General features: G+C 40.8%; 1 long non-coding RNA gene across 6 annotated transcripts in view; it reads left to right on the top strand.

The window, feature by feature from the left end:
- LOC121665568 overlaps positions 1-9,104 on the top strand; it is an 86,041-nt gene extending 76,937 nt beyond the window's left edge. For all 6 annotated transcript variants that reach the window (XR_006016406.1, XR_006016404.1, XR_006016405.1 and 3 more), the window contains one exon: positions 6,211-9,104. This is a non-coding gene — a long non-coding RNA (uncharacterized LOC121665568). The remainder of the gene's footprint in view (positions 1-6,210) is intronic.
- The last annotated feature ends 4,123 nt before the right edge of the window (positions 9,105-13,227 follow it).

Genomic DNA, 13,227 nt, shown 5'->3' with positions numbered 1-13,227 from the left:
TGCATGCCGCTTGCATGATCTGTTGGCTTCCTTGTTCTGGAGCGCTCCCAGGTAACTCTCAGCTGAGTAGTCCCCTCTCTGCTGGCACATATTCTGCAATGCTAATTCAGAGAAGGGTCCACTGGATTATTTAACTGAAGCCAGATCTCAAAAAGATCAGACAGGCTTTGCTGTTCTTTGGCTTCAATGGATAACACAGCCCTGACTGAAAGAGCACTGAACTTAATAGAAAGGCTTTGGATCTGGAAAAATGCTTACTGAAATCAATGAAAGAAAGAGCTTTAACTCTAGCAGTTAACACTTCATCCTGGCCCTTTTCTCAGTAGATACAAACACTGGCTCTGCAATGCCCAGTCATGTTTCTCAGATCAATACGACAAACTAAGGGCTGTGTATTTACTATCCGCTCTGTTATCATCACACGTCAGATCAGACTTTTGAAAAGTAACTGTTTGATTTTACAATAATTCCACCCCGTGTAGCAAACAAGTGTATTTTAAAGGAAATCTGTTTTACTAGGAAAATCACTAAGGAATCCCTCAAGAGTTATATATAGCTCTTAGTTGACAGACTTCCTTAAAGAACTCCTTTTTCTATGTCTACAGTAATTAAATTAAAAATTGCCCTTTTAGTATTTGATCTTGCCATGTTGCATGTAGTTTAATTTTCTCCAAATGCTAAAGAGATTGTGACAGTTATGGGGAAGTGGTTAGGTCTTGTGAACATGAGAGAGGGTCCAAGTCTCTGAATTTGCCATAAGGTAATATAGTCAAGAGACCTTTCTGGTTCTCCTGGTCACTCTGTGGGAGTGGAGGAATTGCCTGCTTGTTGCATCAGTAGTCAGTGCCCTGGAAGTGGAGCTAGTGGCATGACAGCTGTGGAGGTACAGAGAACATCAGTGTGGGGCTTTGGGGATGGAATTCTCCTTTAAGTAACGAAAAAAGGTGGTTCTGAATAAAAAAAAAAAAAAAAAAAAAGGTGACATTAGGCAGAACTGCTCTGGGAGCAGCAGGAAGCAAGCAAAACAGGAGTGTATTTGTGAGCCAGTGTCACCAGGGTGGAGCCTGGCTGTGGCACAGCATGACTGCTTTGTAGCCAAGATGAAACACAAAAACTCTAGTAGAAGGTTAGTAATACAATATTTTCTTTTGGGAAGTAACCCCTTCTGTTAAAATTGAAATATTTATTCATGAGTAGCATCTTACATCTGTATAAAAATGTTTCCTACCGTGCTATAGGCCACCAGAGAAGACTGTATGGCCCCTTTTTTTTAATAGAGTGAAGATCAGTAACTGTAGATTGCCTGGTGTTTCTTGGCATCCACAGATAAAGCAAAACTAACTTGAAAAGCTTTGGGGTTTCTCTTCACATAAATATGCATTTTTAGTGATTGATTTTTGCCATGTGCTGAATCTCCTCCTACTTTTTCCAGTTTACAATATATTATTCTCCAATACATCACTGTGAAGTCTCATTTATCACAGTTTATCCAGCAGTATTTTCTATTTGAATCTCTTGACTTAGGTGCTCTCTTATGTCCAAGCTGGGCGAATCACAGAAGAAAGTTGGGGCCCTCATGCTTTCATGAGGCTATTTAATACTTCTGAGCCTGAAATAACAGATGAAAAATATGAAAAATTCAAATTGGATACATAGTTTTAATTTCTGCAGATTTCTTGATGTTCACAACTTGAAAAAGGCCACGGTGTTTGCGACCAGATGGAAAACAACCAGCTTAAAACAGAATCACACATACAAATCAAACCAAAGTGATTAATTAAGCCTTTTGGTATTTGTTTTGGAATTGATTTTGGGCTGAAATTTGTTGTAAAAGTTTTTCAAAGACTGAGGGGAAGGTACAGCAGCCAGTGAGGGAAGTTCTTGCTTTACTCAGATCCATCTGCCTTGCCTACAGATCTGTTATTAACTGCCTTAAGTGATGATTATTTGTCCAAACCAAAAAAACTATGTGAAAATGTATTGAAATGAAACATTACCCTGAAAGAGCTCCTGTTTTTCTACAAGTTCAGTTTGAACCAATTTGCCAGATCAATTCAAGGACAATATTTACCAAGATTTTGGAAAACAAAAAAGTGGTAGAAATATTTCCATCTATTAGAAGCAAAACCCTACATGATATTGTCCTCAAAGTCCTAATTTCCAGTCCTGAGTGAAAATCTGCATGAGAAGTTGGCTTTTAGAAAAGCAAATTTAGCTAATTAATTTTCATTACTGAAGCTGAGGAAAATGCAAGCTATGTGACAAGGAAAAGTTACATTATTGGAACAGGAAACATTTATGTAAAAAAAAAAGAAAAAGGTAAAACATAGGAAAACCCAAGGAAATTAGATGGTTTTTAAATATATTTTTTAACCATGCAAGATATCCCTTTCAGCACAGCATGGGATATAGCATTAATCTTATTTGTCTGTGATCTAAAATACTATTTCCTCATAAGTCAGGACTTTGCTACATTACCTCATTTTAACCCACAGAAGCCAAACTGCTGATTTTTTGGAGACTGTTAGCAATAAATTCTTTTCTATGACAATTAGTTCATTACTAATCTTGACCATGTCTCCAATGAACTAACGAAGAACTTTAATATTGAAAAGCACCTCATAAATTATTTACAATAAGCCAGAAGAAATATTAAACATTTGTAAATAAGACTTCTCTTTGCAGGATTTGTCTCTTTTAGTTTTTCTTCCTGAGCCTTTGCTACAATTATCTTTAAATCTCCATGAAAGAAGCCAAAGAAGTAAGAAATCAGGTTTGTAGTAATATTAGTCAGCTTATTAATGGATATTCTATAGCTTATCCTTTTTTTCCACTTCCTCTTACCTGGTCCTTTCATAACTCAGTCAGACAGGCTCTTAAATACCCTTTGATTGGAGCCAGTGGGTCTTACAAATGTAATTTATGCAGGAGTTGATGATTTAAATGGAAAAACCCCAAAGTCTTGTGCTTTTAAAAAATGTAAATCTGTCTGGATCTCATTAAGGAAGCTTCTTGACTACAGGAGAAACTCTCGTCTTTTTTCTTTTTTTTTTTTTTTTTGAAAGCCATACATTTATTAATGAGATTCAGCTCTTCATTTAAAAAAAACCCCGAAATACAACCAAACTTTGGAATCATGGTTTTATCTGTTGGTTTTTGTCCAGTGGCCTCAGCCAAAACCTTGCCAGTGGTGACATGCAGGATGCTGTCAGCAGGGAGATGCCATGATGACCTCTCTGTCAAGACAGAGCAACAGTGCAAACAATGCATAACACAGGAATTCCAGGGATCAGTGCATTTATCTTAACCCTGACTCTGAGAAACTTCTAGAAATCTTAAAAAACACCCCAAGCACCAATGGTTAAAAATGGAAGCTGCATATAAATCCTTGTTACTTTTCTGGTACTTTGTTTTTCCATTCTGACTGTACGGAAATTAAAACGTGACAAGTTTGCCTCAGCCATAATATGTAAGAAAACCTAGGAGAATGAGGGGTGAAACCAGCCTGCCTCCATTTGCGAACAGCTGAGGCTGGCTGATGGCAAACAGCTTGTGTGTTAATTCGTGAATAAAGCCCTCCTGATGCAGGTTGACAAGTTATTAGTGGGGTTGTAACTTGAGAAGAGATAAGGTTTCTCTGATCTACTCCCTGCATAAATTTCTGCAGTTATTCTGTGAAGGTCCTAAACACAAACTTGTATTGGTGGCTAATTTTCATTTTTCCAAAAGAGAGTGCCAGTGTCTGTGTGAAAGATTCTATATGAGGGACAGGCTTATTTTTTATAATTTTGTGAACCCCACCAGTGTCTACTCCTTTTCTTTCAAATTTGGGATCAGGATATCAGATAATCTGGTAGTCCTTTTTGCCTTATCCTGCTTTGTCTTGCAAAGATTATGCTGATGTGCTTGAGGTGCTCCTGTTGATATTTCAGATCTCTCAATACATCACTGACTGCACCACATAGTGGTGGTGAACATACCTGACACCTCCTCTGGAAGGAGACAGATTTTCTTTTAAGGAGTTTTACTATTTTAATGGAGAGAATTACTGGGAAACTTTTTTAACCTGAAGGCTCTAAAGAGATTCAAGCCAGATTCTATTTGCTTCCCCAGCTTGCTGTGTTGAATGTATTATAACTGCATGAGAAGTGTTCAGAAAGAGTGCCTAGTTCACCATAATAACATAAAACTTAGCTCACCAGTTCTGATTCACAGACCTGCTGGTTTGGAAATAAAAAAATGAACAATATCTTATTTTTAAGCCAAGTATGCAAATTAGATAAGGTGCCTTGTCTCTGCTTCTAGTCTTCTTGAGTACGTGTGGGAGAGGATGACAAGAAGACAAAGACATCTACAAAGAGAAATTGAACATTTCCTTGAGACCAAAATAGAAATCATTCATTTCTAGTATGCATTTTTCAGTGGCTTAGTTGATGCCATATTTACTGCACACAAATCTGGATGCACCCCAGTGGCTGACTGTGATCAGATGTTTTATGAAAAAAGCAGGACTTTATTTTCCCCCCAGAGGTTCTCTGCTGATACCCCTACTGTGCCCAGCACTTTGCCTTCCAGCACTGTGGTTGTATCCTGCTGGAATGTTTCTCTGGGGGTCACTGGGAGATGGTGAGAGAGTGGGGGACTAGGATGAGCCTTAAAATTAAGCTATGCCTCCTCTCTTTTCCTTTTTTCCTCACTTGATGATATCAGCTTCTGGTGATATGATGACACATTTTAGGGCAGTATTTAAAACCCCTGAAGTAAAATTCCTATATAGTTCTACTACTACTATGTTTAAAGAGATACAAAGTCATGAACAGAAGAGTTCCTCTATCTCCATCTCTTATTTGCTCTTATTTTCATCCTAAGCACCCAAATTATTGGAGGACAATATATTAATCAGACATCTCACAAGCCAGAATTCTATGTAGCTTGATCACTTTTAGGGTAAAATTTAGCTAGACTGCCTAAAAAATGCTTATTGGTCTCCATGGATTTGTGCTGAATTTATTTAATACAAAGTGTAATATAAAAAGCCCTCTCTGCAGTTAATTAGCCTCCAGGTTATTGCAGGCCCCAAGGCATTGTATTTGAGTTGTCATTGCTACTTGCAAAGATCAGCAGTATTTAATTCTTGTATTACACAAAGTAGATTCCCTATGCTTATCTGGCTAGTGTTAATTCATTGTTTCCAGACTCTATTTTCATTTTTAATTTTCTTGGCTATTAAAGATGGTGCTAAAGATGAGGAACTATGCTGAAATCAGATGTGTTACACTGAGACGGTAGCAGTTTAAATTATAGCAGAACTAAACTTGAAGGTTCCTCCAGAACTATGCTATTGTAACTGGGGGCAAGATTTGTTCCTGCTACATGATAAAACTAAACCAAATGGGCTTCATTCAGACTCCTTTGGGATCTGGTAGATCTAATCTTATTAATTATTCCTGTTTTCTGAGGAGAAAACATCAGGTTTCCTTCATTTGATAATTCTGTTTTCTCAGAAAACATTTACACATGTTCCAATACTCAGCTAGCCCTGGCAGGAACTCTTTAGTGGTTAGGGAAGTGGCAGAAGGTTAAATCATCTGACTTTGATGTGATGTTGATTGTTTACCCTTCGTGTACAGTAATAGCTTAAAAAAATGAAGCAAAGTGGCTGTATTCATTACTGGCCAAACACGGCTGACAAGTTAAGGAATATGTGACTCCCTTCAGCTGAGACCAAAGTGCTTCATTTATAATGGAGATTACAGTAAGAACCAAATGAAGTTGTCTGAGGGAAAATGATGTCTCCTGAGCCTTTCTTCTGGTTTGGCCACAAGTTAATAACACGACCAGCACTTAACAACAAAATGCAGGACTGTATTATTATCTTTTAGCAAATGCCAGTCATGGGCAATCCAAACAGGTCAATTACTAGCAAATCTCCAAAGATCTCCTGAAACCTCAGAAGAGTTAGAGATGCCAAGAAAATGTCTAGATGCACAGAGACATAGGAACAGAAATAGGGCACAAACCAATTTGCAGAAATGGAACTTAACCCTTAGAGGGAAGAACCCACCCTGCTACATACTCATTTCCATGTCATTAAATATTTATAGAGAGACATGCATGTAATGTGAGTCTACATTATGGAGAACACACAAACTGAATCTGTGCTGTTTCAGTTGTTTAACCTATTTTTTTCAATCTTTCTGTATCTTGCAGGTATAATGGGCAAATGTGGGTTTTTCTGCCACTGACATGTTAGACATTTGGAAATGAATGTGTTCTCTTGAATAATCCTAAATCAGCACACACAAAACAGCATGTAGAGGCCGGTGACAACCTATTCTTCAGCTCAACAGCATGTCTACCACTTATTAATATTAATGAAACCTGCACACAAGCATGTGGGGATAATTGACCCCATTAAATTCCATTTACTCATGAGCTACTTTGTAAGGTTTGCCCCTTAGTTATTGCAGTTTTTATCAAGTATATAAGTTTGAACAGCATGTATGCCAACAAAACACTATTTCAAAAGTAGTTTTGTGGAAAAAAAAAAGCAAACCAAGAAACAAACCCAGAAAAAAAAAGGAAAGGGGAAAAAAAAACAAGAAAAAAGAAGTACCATATTGTTTTCATGCAAACTTTTAATAGCTAATGAAAACATTATCTTGCTTTAAACCTTTCTTGGGACAGGACATCAATTCCTTTAGGAGAGAAAGGCATCAGCCAGTGTCTATTTTTTGGGGGATCTCTTTTGAGTTTTTTTTTCATTTGCAGGACTTTGTACTGAGCTGGGCAGACATGGGAAGGGTGAGAGGTGTTTCAAACAGTAACATAGTGGGAGATCTGGATCCATTCAAGGGCAGGCTGGACAGGGCTCTGAGCAGCCTGACATAATTGAAAATGTCCCTTTAGGGTACCTTCCAACACAACCATTCTGTCATTTTATGATTTAATTTTTTTTTTCTTTTAAATTCTGGGAATTTTGCCTTAACTGAGTTTTCTTTCACGCTCTTTCTACTATTTTTCTGAGAAAGAAGTAAAGCAAGATAGTCAATCTGGCCAAGAGTAGCTGATCATCTGATCTTTTCTTTAAAAGAATTAGCCCATGATATGCAATTGGTTTTGCAAAGTTATGTACAGCCATAATCTAACAAACACCCCTAGACACACAAAAAAATACTTGTGTTAAAAGTTGCATTAGTTTTGGTGTAGCTACTGTTTCGTAGTAGATATTATTAAAAATAATTTCCTTGACAGTAATTTTATAGTTTCTTGGTAATGATCTTAAACAAACCTCTTGGAAAAAATCTCATCATGAGATCAAATCTTGCACAGCAGGAGCACTCAGACAACATGAGTTATTGTATACCTTGTACTTTGTATCCAGAAATAAGCATTTTTACAGACTCAGCACACCTTCAAAATCCCCTTGCTCAGGGCTGCACTTGAAAAAAGGTCCAGAATCACATTTGGTGTCCCCAGACCTGACCTGGGTGTACACAAGATCCAGTGTCTCCACCGGCTTCAGGCTGACATGCTGCTCATTGCACCAGAGCAGAATGAATAATCTCCAGACATGAGTTACTGGCACAATTAAGGCAAGAGCACAGCTGACTGACATAGTGAACAAAAGACCTTTGGCAAAGCTTCCAGTGCAAAAGCATAGAGAGGAAATTCACTCTTGGCGCTGAGCACTCGCGAGTACAAGCAGGACGAACTGCTGATTAACAAGCTCAGACTCTCAGACTGAATTCCAAAGGATGAACAATGGCAATAACATTCTGTTATGTCTCTCTACAGCATGCAAGCAATCTATCATTAAGTTATAATCCATAGGCAACTCCAGCAGTACATTTTCACAGTCTAATTGATACATATGAGGTTTGGCTTGCAGCTTTCAAAATAAGTCAGAAGTACAGAGAATTCTGTTCCATCCAACAAGAAAAGCAAAGCTCTGTAATATTAGTTATGGGTGCAGTAGATCTTGGTGACTCTAACACAGCTGGGTCTCTCAATAAGGTAGGCAGGACACAGTCATGCCTTGGAGGGTGCACACTGAACTGGGCTGTTGGGGTTTCCTCATAAAAATGAACATGCTGATCCCTCCATGGGGCTCTAGCAGGTTTGGGGGCATGAGTGTCTTCTACAACAATCAGGTCAACCCCTCTCTGAGGGACATATTTTTCCCCACATTAAGTAATTTGGTTCTTTTCATAGCTTCTACCAGTTTGTTCGCTGCAGCACTTCTGGTTTACTGGTCCGTAGGTAAAGGTCTGAGCCTTTCTCACATATTTTCATCTTGTTTTTCCTTGCCTGTGGTACTGAGGTCAGTGCAAATAATTGATTCCACTGAGCCATTACTGGGAATTTCATATTTGAGGGAATCCCCTCTGTTCCAAGTGTAATATTTTTTTGACACTGTGACCTGATGCAGTCCTGGAGACACTTTTGGTCTCATATAGGAACCTTGCTGTTCTCCCTTACTGATTATTGAGGCAAATAACATATTCAGGTTTCCTGCAATGGCTTTCTCATCCAGAGCTGCTCCTTTTACACCTCTGTCATGTGTTGGCACCATCAGTTCACCAATTACCCTCTAGGCTAAGTGAATGCAGTTATTAGGTTTGTGTGTTTAGCAAGTCACTCTTCAGAAATGTTGTGGGCCTATTTACAGTGGTTTCAGTCAAGTCTACTTTTCTCCATAGAACAGGACTTACCTTTTGAAGGACGGCTTTTTTTCTCCTGATAACTGTATCCTCTGCCCTTTAAACATGGTAACTACTTTTGATATTTGAAGAGACTACTTAATGGTATACATTTACACTCGACCTTTAAGCAGACTCCACATGGATTGTGCTAGCTGCACCTTTTTTTTTATTTATGTTATGGGTTAGCAAGCATAGTCCTGGAAGTGATGTTCTTGCAAAGGGATGCTTACAGCTTTCTCTGTGACCTAGCAGAACCTATCAGCTGGCCAGTTTGGACAATTCTTTGAGCCACTTAAAATTGTGACTGTCTCTGTGATCCACACGTAAGAATAGACACACCCCAGGCAGAGCTCTGTCTCGTTTCCAGTGCTGGGACAGGTGGCTGCAGACCCCGTGTGGGGGCCAGTGGGCCCGGCCCAGGCCCTGCTCGGGCCAGGCCATCCTGGAGCCGATGGGCCCTGTTCCACCTGCGGAACCCCCCAGCCCTGCTGGGAGGAGCTGGAGCAGCTCGGCTCCCCCTCTCCAGGGCGGCCAAGATTCAGCTGAAGCTGCACCGCTGTCCGGCAGAGGTCATGTGACCGACAGTGATAAGCGAAATTCCAGCTGCAAGGCCTAGGTGAGATTAACCCTTTTAGTGCTGTGGAGAGCTGAAAACCTGAGGGAAGAGAAAGAGGAGATGCTTAAAGCTGAAATTCAGTTGTGAAGCTATGATGTATCAGAGTACCCGTTGTAATTTCATGAAGGCATGGGGGGTGGAGTGTTTAACTTGTACTTGAGAGCAAAAGCACCTGCGCTGAGATAGGCAGATGCTGAAGCAGCTGTAATTTAATGAGAAGTTTGAACAGGGAGAGATGGAAGCGATGAGGACTTTTGCTCCAAATGGAAAAGGAGAAGACCTCAGTTCCTAGAGATGAAGATGAGGAGGACCCTTTGGTCCCAGGGAAAGAGGAGGGCCTCTGTTCTTAGAGGTGAAATGCTCCCAGAGATGGGTGAAGAGAACTTTTGTTTCTGAATGGCTCAACCTTAAAATTGTACCCCGGTAATTTCAAGAGTGGACCCTCGAAAGCAGTTGTGGGAAAAGCTGCAAGTCATGGGAAGGGACTCACATGTGACCAGAGAACCAACCTGGGCGGCTGTCTCGTTGTGATAATGTTTTCATAGCATGGGCAAGAGAGACTCCTCTTCCTACGTGGACTGAACAAGGTTATTATGGAAGTGATAAACAGACTGAACATCTCAATGGTTGTCTTTTTACACTGTCAGTGGGAGAAGGGAGAAAGGTGGGGGGAGGAGAAGAGTTCTGAAGGTGTGGTATGATTTTTTTTTCTTCTTTTAGTTCTGTTAATAAACTTCTTTATATTCTTTCAAGTTTGGTGCCTGCTTTGCATTTCTCCTAATTCTTATCTCACAGAAGGTAAATAGTAATGAGTATTTTGGACCAAACCACTACACTTTCCCATTTTAAGGTAAATTGCTGCAAAGCCTGATTTATCCTTCTGTGAGGAGTTGAATTTGAGAACAACGTCAGGACATCATAGTTTTTTTCCTTACACTTAGAAAGTTGGCAGCTTAGTTCTGCTGAATGTATGTGACCAGTACTGGTACTGGCATTCAGGTATGTCAGTCAGTGTCTTAGCTCTCACTCCTCGGGTGAGCTCTTGGAGCATCTCTGCAAAGCTAAATGGTTGGTACACAAGGCAGTAAATGGCACACAATGCTATCCTATCCTCTGGCAGCTGTGACAGAATCCTCTGAGGGACAGCCCATGGTCAGGCAGGTGCTGTGCACATATGAACAGTCTCTGGCTGAAGAAGATGCAGACAAAAAAATTACCTTGAGTTCCCAACTTTTCAAGTCCTGGGAGAAACAGAGTAATTTAGTCCTTTAGTAAAACACACTGTGCCAGGAGAGGTTTTCTGAACTTCATGCTTTTATATCACACTTGACCTATTAGTTGAGTAACACAGTATGACATTATCTGATTTCTCCAGTGCTTACAGCAAAATGACATCATAATAAAAGCATTCACATTCTCCTATACAACGTCAGATTTTGCTAGACTGTTATATTTCTAATAATGAAAAACATGGCTTATTTCAGATGATAAAGTAGCCATAAATAAAGAGCTCACAGGAGCAGGCTGACAAATAAACTTTTAATGTTGGGTAGGTATGGGAATGTAGTTTGTGGTGACAGCACATTGTTCAGAAGAGCAGGTCATATGCTGCTTCCTATTATACCAGTGTCAACCCAGAGAATTTCCATTGTCTATATTTCAACCAGTTCAACTAAGATAAAGATCTCTGCACAGGACTTCATAGCCTTTTTGCCATTGTATAGTATTATTAAAAAAAAAAAGTACTGTAGGGGTCAAATTACTTTCAATATTGTTTGTGATAATAAAGGCACTACAAATGGTTTTGTTTCATCCATTAATCATAATAAAAACATAAAAAAGGCTGAAATAGATTTCAGTAAGGTATCAAGCTCTTCTCTTGCAATGTTTTGAAATTTAGGCATGTACTACAAGGCAATGCCTGTCACTGTGTGGCTGGAAACCAGACGCTTCAGGGTAGATATTACCATTTTAGGTTGCACAATGATAAGACAAGGATCAAGTTCTCTGTCCTTCGACTACTTGAAGTAAAAATAAACAAAGATAAAATAATTGAAAGTACAATAGAGAGGATGGTTCAGAGGGATGAGTGAAAATTCAAAAAGTGCCATGTGCACGTATCCAAGAACAACAAGAAGGAAATGGGAAGCTGTATGCAGGGCAGGACTGGCAGAATGCACACAGACAGGTCTAAGCCCAGACTGGTTCCCAGCCTCTTCCCCAGCTAATCTCTGGACCTAACAGGGACAGATGTGCTGGGAGGCCTTGCAGCGCTGGCAGTGGGGCGCTGCTTGCCTGGGCTGGCTGCACTCAGCAGTCCTTGCCAGGGCTGTGATCCTGGGTGCTGTCCTCAACCGAAGGGGAAAAGGAAGTGTTAAAAGTGCCACAGGTTGGAGAGGCACAGCAGGTGTTGCTTTAGCTTGGGAGTGATGCTCCAGCCAGCCAGAGCAGGGAAACTGAACTGAAGGCTCATAGAGACAGTGACAAAAGTAGGGCAGCATCCATGGGCAAAGCCTGAGCAGCTTAACTCACACTAATGGAAAAACGGATTTGAGTCACTAAAATCTGCTACATCGAACTAAGATGAAAATATAACTCTAAGTATGTATTTCTGGGCTGTAAGAGTGCTGGGAGAGAGGAGAAATAATACCTACCATACTCCTGTTCTGGAGGATTTGTTTTTTACCCTTCTATTTTTTAATAACACAGAAGAGATGTTGTTTTAAGTCTAAATATTTACATTTTTTTGTATGTAAACTCAAGAAAAATTTGAAATCTGGTTGCAGGTTCAAACACTTTTCACACATACATACACATACTAAGCCCTTGCTCCCATATATCTCCAGATACCTGTTTCATTGTGTGCCCTCACAGAAAACAACAGCAAACAGCTACAGAGAAAAAAAACTTGTTATTTTCAAAAAAAATTAAATATAGTCTCTGTCTCGGTTTTGAAAGACAGGTGTCTGCTAAGGAAGGCAGAGGCCCCCCTTGAAGTGGCAGATATAACCCCTTTTCCCTCCAAGTTATTATATTTTGAAATCAAGAGCCTTTAGGCGAAGATGTGGGAAATAGGAATAACAGTTCTTTACTATATATATATATGTATATAACCAGTCAAACAAAACAACAACAACTATGGCAGTAACAGCAGTCACAAACCCAGTGCCAGCCTTCTCGGCTGTCAGGCTATTTCCCCTCGGGTGCAGTTCCGCTCGCAGCCGGCAGGGGCGCTGGCGGCTCCCGGTGAGCAGGGCAGGTGCGATGGTTCCCCCGCGGCTGCAGGGGGCGCTCCGGGGCGAGCTCGGGAAACCCGCGGCTCTGGTGCCCTGGGATCCCGGGGAAGGGATGGAACAAAGGCTTCACAAACCCCTGGGGCAGCTGATCCCGGGCTCTCAGGAACAGCAGGCTGAAACAGCAGGCTAGAACGGCGGCTGGAACGGCAGGGACGGACGCAAATCCCGGGTGGCAGGCGAGATGTATCCAGATGGGAGAACCCCACGGAGGCCCAGGCAGGCAGGGCGAGCAGGGCTACAGCGTAGCGAAAGCTCGAAGCAGCAGCGGGGCAGGGCAGCTACAGCCCGGTCTCCAGCAGGGCAGGGAAAGCGGCTTTTGGGGTCCCGGCGTTGTTTCCAGCAGGAAGAAAGAACGGCCAAAAAGAAAGAAGCAGCAGCTCCTTTCTGTGCAGCTTCTCTCTCCGGACGCTCAGAGCGAACTGACCCCACACCCAGGTGTAGACAAAGGAGTAGCCAGGCCCGCCCCACTCCCCTTTTTGTCTTTCTTAAGTACAGCTATTTGTCCCCTAGCAACATGCATATGGGAGAAAATTCCTTTAACAGGAAAAAAAACTAAGACTAAACTAAAACCCCAACAGTCTCTTTCTAAGAGATCAATATAAAACAGATA

The sequence above is a fragment of the Corvus kubaryi genome, unplaced genomic scaffold (genome assembly GCF_017639235.1).
Source record: "Corvus kubaryi isolate FWS band 111438036 unplaced genomic scaffold, C.kubaryi_AGA036_p1.0 37334, whole genome shotgun sequence".
NCBI classification, from domain to species: domain Eukaryota; kingdom Metazoa; phylum Chordata; class Aves; order Passeriformes; family Corvidae; genus Corvus; species Corvus kubaryi.
This window is presented reverse-complemented; position numbering and strand designations above follow the sequence as displayed.